The sequence below is a fragment of the Mesoplodon bidens genome, assembly GCF_964165515.1.
Source record: "Mesoplodon bidens genome assembly, chromosome: 7".
In the NCBI taxonomy this organism is placed as follows: Eukaryota; Metazoa; Chordata; class Mammalia; order Artiodactyla; family Ziphiidae; genus Mesoplodon; species Mesoplodon bidens.
Window position 1 is genome coordinate 101613553 of NC_138164.1, and position 9900 is coordinate 101623452.

Here is a 9900-nt window from a genome sequence, read left to right on the forward strand (position 1 = left end):
AGGGTGTGACATCCAGACTCAGACAGTCCCGGGATCCCATCCCAGCTGTGTGACCTGCAGGTAGTTACTGAGTCACTCTGTGCCTCAATGTCCCCCTTTGAAAAAGCATAGTTTCTTTGCCATAGGGTTGTGGTGAGGATTAGAAAAGATATTGGATGTAAAGGGCGTGGCACAGAAGAAATGCTCAAAATGACATCTTTTGTCGCTTATTTGTGGTGGTTGGTGATCAATCCTCCCCCGCCAACGCCCAGATTGTCTGCAGCCTTTGCCAGGACCTCCCCACGTCCCCTACCCCTACCCCAGCAGAGGGAAACAAGCTAGAATCTGAGGCCACATGCACCTGACTGGTGCAAATTTCACAAACACTGCAATTTTTGGCAAGCAGAGCCTGCCAGTTACAGAGGAACAAAGCCCTCTGAGAGCACAGCAATGTTAACCACCGCCAAACCACTGTCACGTCCATGCTCATGTTCGATAGCCTCCCAAGGCTCCTGGAAGGTGGCCAGGCCAGGAAACAGCAGCCCCATTTTACAGATGAGGACACTTTACTCAGAGAGGTTCCCTAACTTCCACGAGCTAGGATTTGACCCCAGGTTATCTGGTCACAGAGGGGACCTGCCTCCTGTCCTGGGTGGCTCCACGTGTCCCCCAGGGGCAAGTCTCATTCTCGGAGATGCTGGTCAGAGCTCTGGGGTCCCTGGGTGAGGGGCTACACCCTTCCCTTCAGAGTCCTGACGGCACCTCTGTGGGAATATGATTTTACTCCCGGAGGGGAAGGCATCTCTTCCTCTCCCTGAGCCCCTGGGATAGTTAGGGAACTATGGCGGGAGATTCCTTTAGTAAAATCAGGATTTTAAAATTAAAAGCAATTAGGCAGGGTCCTCCCTTCCCACTGGCTGTCACCCCTGACATAGGAAAGCCATCATCTGTCACAAGGCTGGCCCCGAGGAGGTCCCTGCCCTGGCAGCCCGGCACCATGAGGCCCCTGGAGTTAGGTTAGGGATGTAGCCACCATCTCCCCAACTCTCCCCTTGGGGAATCTTAACTCAGCACCAACTTGCACCCCGGCGCAAACAGGAGGTGTGGAGGAGTTCTCACCAACTCACGTACTTACTCACTCTGGGCCTCAGCCGCTTCTCGACTGAAACCCAGCTCTGCCCTCTATCCACCTCTTCTTCCCCCAAAGTCACGTTTAGAGTTTGCAAAAGAGGCTGGAAGGTTGTCACGGCTCCAGGAAGGTCCAAACACCATTTAAAAACAAAAACAAAAGCACAGTGCAGCAAGAATATTAAAGAACCCTGCAAGAAAAGGTTGCCCAGAAACAGCATTTTTGTTGGCCCACCCCCTTGCACGGGTGGGGCTGGGGGAGCGGGGCTGGGGGAACCTATTAAGTGTCTATAGGCAGAATGAACGTACCACTTTGCCATCTGTTCTCTTCCCTCGCTGTCCTGTTCATAAGCATTCTCCTGCTGCAGCCCGTCCAATTACGGTGTTTCCACCAGTAGAATTTGAGACAGTCGTGAACAAGTGACTGCTACAAAGACTAGATTGTTTCTCTGAAGGCAGGGATGAGGCAGCTACCTTTCTCCCTTTGGGCTTTGCAAACTGACACCCAGGCCTCGCAGGGCCCCTGGAGCTCCCTGTGTGAGGGCAGAGGAAGGTACAGAACCTCTCAAGCTGGGCTGGCCAGGTGGTCTAGGGGGGGCCTCTGAGGTCCCTCCCTCATCCTCCATTTCCTTCCTTCCCTCCAATCCACTCCTACCTCGGCTGAGGAGAACAAGACGAGCTTCCTGGCTCACACCCTCCTCTGAGTACTGTCCCTGTCTCAGCAGCCTCCCCACCCACACTCTCATCCCCCTCAGAAAAGGATCTCAGCTGCAGGTCTGCCCTCAGGCCCTCACTGGTGAAAGAGCCAGACTGAGCGGCAGAGGCCACCAAGAAGGGCTTGACAGGGAGTTCTCCAGCAGAGGGGGGATGGAACCAAGAGAGGGGGGACGGAACCGGGAGGGGGGGCGGAACAAGGAGAGGGGGGATGGAACCAAGAGAGGGGTGATGGAACCAGGAGAGGGGGGACGGAACCAAGAGAGGGGGGACGGAACCAAGAGAGGGGGGATGGAACCAGGAGAGGGGGGATGGAACCAGGAGGGGGGGACGGAACCAAGAGAGGGGGGATGGAACCAAGAGAGGGGGGACGGAACCAGGAGAGGGGGGACGGAACCAAGAGAGGGGGGACGGAACCAAGAGAGGGGGGACGGAACCAGCGGAGGGGGGACGGAACCAGGAGAGGGGGGATGGAACCAGGAGAGGGGAGACGGAACCAAGAGAGGGGGGACGGAACCAAGAGAGGGGGGATGGAACCGGGAGAGGGGGGACGGAACCGGGAAGGGGGAGATGGAACCGGGAGAGGTGTGATGGAACCAAGAGAGGGGGGGTGGAACCGGGAGAGGGGGGACGGAACCAGGAGAGGGGGGACGGAACCTGGAGGGGGGACGGAACCAGGAGAGGGGGATAGAGCCAGCAGAGGGGCAATAGCAGTGTGATGGAGAGGAGGGGCACACTGAGGGGGAATAAGAGACAGAGTCCACAGGGCTTCCCGGGGGATTGGAAGCAGGAAATGAAGGTGAGGGAGGAGCCTATGAAGGTCCCCCATTGCCTCATCTTGAGCCCCTGGAGGACCGGGTTTGGGGGGAGATGTTGAGTTTGATTTCTGACACATTACAGGGAGGAGCAGAAGAGGCAAGCCTCCAAGTACCAGAGCTCAGGGGAGAGGCCTGGAGGAAGGGAGAGCCTGACCCGCTTCTGCCAAGAGATGCCTGGACACTGGGAGGTGGAGCTTGTCGGCGTGGGGAGGGGAGAAGACTAGCTGGGTCTGGAGGAGGCTGTTAGGTCCTCTGCGCTCTCCTTTAGGCCCTTCGGGTCACTGCAGCTCCCTCGAGCTGGCACACATGGGGCAGCAGGACACTTAAGGCCCACCCAGTCGAGGCCCCTGGCCTCATAACCGCCTTTGTCCTGAGGTCTCCTTAGTCCATTTATCCATCCTGACCTTCAATCCTCAAAGGCCAAAGATTTGGATTTTGGAAACTGCCCATTTGCTCTCTGCTTGCCGAGGCAGCCAGAGCTTCAAGAGGCCCATCCAGACCTGGGCTTGGAGCAACTGACTCCTGAAGTCAGGACTGAGCCCCTTAGAAGGGACGCAGCAGCCCCCGGGGCCTGAGACGCAGGCCCACGCGCCAGGCCTGCCTCTCGGTAGGACGTGGGAAGCAGGAATCATGGGGACTCAACCCCACTGGCTGACCTGAGGTTGGGAGCATCAGCCCCACGAATGTGACTTTCTTTCAAGCAAAAGGAAGGAGATTCCTCTGGGGGAGGAGGGGGTTGGCCGGGGAGCCGAGGAACCCTGGAAAAGCTCTTACCTCAGCTGGGGCCTCTGAGTTGCTCTGAGTTCCTTCCCAAACCTCTGCCCCTGAGCCTTCAGGCCATCAGTTTGCTGCTCTGCAGAATTCACACATCAAATATTTTTTGAATGACTTCCAGGTGACAGGTGCTATACTTTATGTGCTGCACACACAGCAGGTAAGAGAATCCTGCCCTCATGGAGCTCATATTCCCATGAAGAGAGAATAGGCAGCATACTCCTTACCCCGCTTACCCAGAAACCCCTGAGATCTTGTCCAGCTGCCTCATGTTAAAGAGAAGCAAACCTAGAAGGGGAAGGGACTTGCCCAGGGTCATATAGCAAGTCCCGGAACCCAGGCGTTCTGGGTGCTACCCAGCAGGGCTCCCATCACCCCAGGCTGCTCAGAGGAGTTAAAGTAGGTAAAAACACCTCTAGGTCAGGATTGTTCATCTTGTAATTGGAGGAAAGAGGTAGGCTTGAAAGCCCTGGCAGCAGTTGCTGGCTGTCTCCTTTAGCCAAGGACCCTGGCAAGAGGCTATTGACCCCAGACTCTAGGGTCCCTGCCCCCTCCCATCACTGACAGTGGGGGCCAGGAGGGGCCAGGAGGTGATGAAAGACATGGGCTGGCCAGGAGGCAGAGACAGGCCTTAGAGAGAGTCCCAGACTCCTGGGCCACCACACCAGGCTGGGGCTGAGCCTGGGTCTCTTTCAGCCACTGGCAGGAATGTCACAGGCCAGTTCCTGAGAAGCCTGTTTCAGCCCTGAGAGCTGATCTCTGTAGCTGTTAGTAGGAGAGACCATTAGCAGCATTTTTTCCCTGCTATTGAATTTTTACAGCCCACAGCTCCTCTGAATAGCGTTGTCCCCATTAAATCAGATGTTTTGCCAAAAAAAAGGGAGGGGGGAGAAGAGACTCATAATCATAACCATAAATCATAAGTCACGTCACTGTAAGTGGATGGCTTCCTGGGATCTGTGAATCGGAGGCAGTGTGTGAGAAAGCTTGCTAGAATGAGGCAGCCGGGGAGGACAGGTCTTCCCAGGGGGTGTCCGCCACCAGCCTGATATTTCATACAGCCTTGTTTCTGGATGACTTCTGCCTCAGGGAGGGGCAGCACCTTCATTGGAAGACTGGGGGAGGTGGGGGGCAGGGGTGGAAACAGGGAAAAGTGTATCACAAGAGGAGAATGATGTTTGTCACCCCAAACGCTGCCTGATGATTCTATGAAGAGGTGGGGTGCTGTCCAGGATCCCCCCCGGCTGGGTTTCCACAGAGCTCCGAGTCTTAGTCCAGGATGACGTCATATGCCTGTGGGTACCAAGAAGGCCTGTGTGTTCTCATGGCCCATCATGCTTGCTTAGGAGCCAGAATCCTTTATGGATGAGAGAACTCTTATGGGTATGCATGGGGGTTCCCAGGCTCTGCAGCGGCACCTCTGTGATCCAACAAGCTCTCCTCTGAGCATAAATAAATCAACTGCAGGAGGAGGACTTAGGGAAACTCAAAGAGGAGAATTTAAAAGAAGGCTCTGGATAAATATAAAGTGCTGTAGCACTTGGGAGAAGGCTTGAGCTCTAAGGAAGGGGAGGAAAAGGGTAGTTATATGTTTATGAGCAAGTGGCAGGTCTTACTACTCAGACTTCTGGAAGAGGAAATGGGAGCAGAGAGGTTCAGAGACTTGCCCCGGGCCACACAGCAGCCTCAGGCCCAAAGGCTCATTATTCACGCAGTCGGGGATCCTTCATCTTAGTGGCTTAGTCAGCAAGATGTACTGAGCACTGCTAGGGTTCAGGCCTTGACCTGGGGACATAGAGATACATCCCTGCTCCCAGAAGTTCATGGAACAGCAAGGGAGAAAGGCACAATAGCAATTATTATGTGGCATAAAGAAATCCATGGTTAATTTTAGATTTATTGCGAGGGTTCACTCCCTGAGGGAATTTTGACATAGCAGAAAAAAATGCTGTATCAGAGGCAGGAAGAAAGATTCTGGGGACAATAGTGGGAGAGATGGTCTGGTGGGTGGGGCTGTTAGGGTGAGGTGAGGGAAGTGGTGGTGGAGCGGGAACTAAGGAGACCCTCCTCTTAATCATGCTTCAGCTTGATCTTGAAAGAGAAATGAGAGTTTACCCGGAACAGAGAACTTGGAAGGGCTCTCCCGGTGGAGCAGAAAGTCTGTGCCCAGGCCCGGAGGTGGGAAAGCAGGGCACGTGCATAACTGCAGATGTTCTGGTGGCTGCCCTGTGGGGTGGTCAGGAGGCCGCTGGGGGAGGTCGGCAGAGGCCAGGCTGGGAAATGTTTTCATTCCAAGGAGTCTGGACTTTATCCCATAGGCAGTGAAGAAGCAGAGACAGATTCTAGGAAGAAACGTCAAAGTGAGGTAGGCATTCTAGAAAGATCCCTCCCCCTGTAGTGAGGCTGATGGTGGCAGGAGGCTTTGGCTGTGTCCAAGCAGGAGGGAACGAGGAAGAGGCTAATAGGACACTGGCAGTGATGATGGAAGATTTCAGAGACTTTTTTTTTTTTTTTCGGTACATGGGCCTCTCACTGTTGTGGCCTCTCCCGTTGCGGAGCACAGGCTCCGGACACGCAGGCTCAGCGGCCATGGCTCACGGGCCCAGCTGCTCCGCGGCATGTGGGATCTTCCCGGACCGGAGCACGAAGCCGTGTCCCCTGCATCGGCAGGCGGACTCTCAACCACTGCGCCACCAGGGAAGCCCTACACAGAGACATTTTGATGGAATGAATTGACAGGACTTTGGGTGGTGAGGAAGGTAGGTTTCCAGCTGCCTCTGAGGTTCCAGCTTAGACAGGACCCAGGTGGGTGGTGACAGTGTTAGCTTTTGAGCTTCCCGACCTCTGGCCTGGTCCTCCATGGCTGAACCTCTGTCCCTGTGTCTGTGTCTGTCTCTGGTTAGGAAACCAGAATTATATAAAGATGCCAGGTTGGGGGACCAGTAGATGCAGGTTCCAACTCCAGCTTCTCCGTTAGCAGCTCTGCAACCCCAGACAAGTCACTTCCCCTCTCTGAGCTTCTGGGCTCAGTTTCCTTATCTGGAAATGGGAAAACCTGGAGGCAGGGCTGACTTGAGGATCACTCACTGTGTGCTTATTTCAGGTGGGTCCCAGCAGGAGACAGGGGTCTCACTCAAACTGGGTAACTGGAGGAGACTTTAATAAAGGGACTGTCCACGAAGATCTGGGTAGGATGCAGGGAAATCTCAAGGGACAGTTCAGTGCCCTGGGTGACAGTGGTTCCAGTTACCACCCCCAGGTCTGTGTGGGGAGGGTCACCTGGAAGGAGCTGTGACCTTCAGTCTAGGAATGCAGCCGGCCCCCCTTCCCCATTCGGCAGTCTGCGCCCCCAAGAGATTGCATGTGTGTCTCCCCTTGAGTGTGAGGGATGCGGTGGGCAGCTCCAGCCAACAATCAGCTTATCTGAAGGTCAGTGTGGATTCACAGTCTGGACCCCTGCCTCCTCACCCAGACCAAATCAGACAGAGAAGCCAAGGCAAGCTGCTGATGCCAAATCCAATTTAGTCAAAGCTCTTAGCACCAGGACCTGAAATTACCTTTACTCTTCCTACGTTCCGTCTCCCCCTACCCCCTTTTCTTCCCTCCACCTCTTTGCCTCCCACCCCTCTTCCTCCTCCTCTTTTGTCCTGCTCTCTCCTCTCTCTGTGCTTCTCTCCCAATCCCCCTCTTTTGACCTCCCCTAATAGCCAACACCTCAAAAGAACCACTCTCCAGTCAGAATTGCTCTTGCTTTTTGGTTCGTTTCTTTGTTTCATTATTTCATTTTTCTTTACATTTCAAGGAACTTGATAGATCCATTACAGAGTGTTTCATTTACTAGATGGATTTATTGCCCTCACTTTTTTTTTTTAAAGAAATTTGTTTATTTATTTTTGGTTGCGTTGGGTCTTCGTTGCTGCACGCAGTCTTTCTCTAGTTGTGGCGAGTGGGAGCTATTCTTCGTTGTGGTGCGTGGGTTTCTCATTGCAGCGGCTTCTCTTGTTGCAGAGTATGGGCTCTAGGTGCACGGGCTTCAGTAGCTGTGTCACGCGGTCTCAGTAGTTGTGGCTCGCGGGCTGTAGAGCGCAGGCTCAGTAGTTGTGGCGCACGGGCTTAATCGTTCTGCGACATGTGGGGTCTTCCCGCACCAGGGATCGAACCCGTGTCCCCTGCATTGGCAGGCGGATTCTTAACCACTGCACCACCAGGGAAGTCCCTTGCCCTCACTTTTAACTCAACATTTGTGGGCTTTGGCCCCAAGGGAGCGAGGTGTGCAATTGGTACTGTACGGGGGCCCCACAAGCTCTGGGAACCATGTCTAACAAACAGAGGCTCCTAGGACCTCTTGGGGGTGGAGAGGCTTAGCATTCCATTCGTACCTGTAGTACAGCATGGGGACCTGCCTCCCCACGGCCTGGGCCATCCAGTGGGATGGTGGTGGGACTCAGGGATGGAGCAGCTTCTCTGTGTGTGCTGGGGGAATGTGAGCTCAGCCAGAACAGAGGCAGTATTTCAGGTGGCCAAGGAAGAAGGACAAGGAAAGATAGGAACGAACCAGATGGAAGCTAATATGTCCTAGTACCTGGGGAGGGGCTTTCACATCCTTTATAGCTCACATTGGCCCTATCCCCATTTCATAGATATTCTCTCCATTTTATAGATGAGGAAAGCAATGTCAAGGGCCGGCTGAAGGCCTGTGTCTGTGATAAGCCTTGCGAGGAATAGGGAGCACGTAGGGTACAGGTCAACAACTTTTTTAGTCGGCATCTACCACGTGCCAGGCACCGGGCTGTGATGAGGAAGACCGTTCTTGTCTCATATAATTCCAGAAGGGAGCAGATGAAGCTGGTGGTTAGCACCCTGGGATGTCAGGGCTGGAAATTTCTCAGGCATCTTCTAGAAGCCCAACTTCTCCACTGAACAGATAAGCAACTGAGGCCCACAGACAAAAAGTGGCTTCCCCAAGCCACATGGCGAGTCTTCTTCCTTTGCCTCTCAACGTTGCTTCTCTAGGAGGTCTGTTCTCCTTCTAGGCTCCCCTGTTTAGAAGTTGATTTTTATTCCCCCACTTAAACAATTAAGCTTTAATACACCAAAAACAGATCACTAACCTCCTAAGGTTTAAAAAGCAAGATTACTCTTTGTAACACAAGCAATTAGCTACCTTCTGGTGTTTCCATACTTCTCTCTCCCCCAGAGGATTGAGATTTGGGGGGTTGCAGAAGACCCAGCAACTAGGGATGCCAACCGAAGCTGCTGCCCTGAGCAGGCAACGGAGATGCTAGGGTCTTGGAGCTGAAATGCTCCAGGAAGGGAGGGAAGGGTCCTGAGGCTGGTGGTGGGAGGCCGTGCAGATGTGGAGAGTTCCTCTTTAGGGGTGCTGGCTTGGCTGTGCCAGCACTGGAACATTCCCTTCAATGCCGTTGCCTGAGCTGCATCACTGCGCTGGTGGAGTAAGGATGGCTACCCAGCTCCCGGGATGACGGTTGTGTGAATCAGCTGTAGCAGCATATGTGAGCTCTTCCTACAGAGGACCTCGAAGGGCTCTCTGAGCCCTCTGCACTGAGATGGAACACTTGGATGTTTTTTCATAGTTCTGGAAAAAGGATCCCTACATTTCATCAGATCTTTTTTTTTTTTTTTTTTTGTGGTATGCGGGCCTCTCACTGTTGTAGCCTCTCCCGCTGCGGAGCACAGGCTCCGGACGCGCAGGCTCAGCGGCCATGGCTCACGGGCCCAGCCGCTCCGCGGCACGTGGGATCTTCCCGGACCGGGGCACGAAACCGTGTCCCCTGCATCGGCAGGCGGACTCTCAACCACAGGGCCACCAGGGAAGCCCAGATCTTTTTTTTTTTAATGGCAGAAAGAAGGAAGATTGATTTTTATGTTTATTTGGTGATGAAATATACACAAAGAGGAATATACAAAGTGTACTCTATAATAGAAAGAATAATGGAACACCTGTTGTGTACCAGTTCTCTCCTTTAAGAAACACTGTCAGTATCCTAGACGCCCCCGGTGAGCCCTGCTTTAACAGTACCACCTTCCTCCCCCAGGAGGTAACTACTCTCCTGATTTTTTAAAAAAATTATCATTCCCTGGCTTTCTCTATAGTTTTCCCACCTATGAACCTATTCCTAAACAACATCTTGTTTGGTCTTACCTGTCTTTGAACTTTGAAGGTGAATATTCAGACTTGCATCCCGAGGGCCACATGACATTGCTTTTGAGATCCTTGAGGTCGAGTGTGAACCTGGACGTTTGCTCCCTTGCTCTGTTGTCTTGCATTGCGTAACTCAGCCACAGCTCACCGGTTCCTGGAAAAGAGGGATAGTTCCAGGATTTGACCTTTATGAATAATGTTCTGTGGACATTGTCTTACACGCACGCAGGAGTTTGTGTAAGGAAAGTAACTGGGAAGGGATTGTTGGGTCATGGGGTGTATGCACATACAGCTTTAGCAGACTGTGCCAGATTCTTTTCCAGA

General features: G+C 53.4%; 1 long non-coding RNA gene across 2 annotated transcripts in view; it reads right to left on the reverse strand.

Moving 5' to 3' along the window:
- LOC308620996 overlaps nucleotides 1-9673 on the reverse strand; it is a 33742-nt gene extending 24069 nt beyond the window's left edge. For both annotated transcript variants that reach the window (XR_014016367.1, XR_014016368.1), the window contains exon 1: nucleotides 9577-9673. This is a non-coding gene — a long non-coding RNA (uncharacterized lncRNA). The remainder of the gene's footprint in view (nucleotides 1-9576) is intronic.
- Nucleotides 9674-9900: the final 227 nt, after the last annotated feature.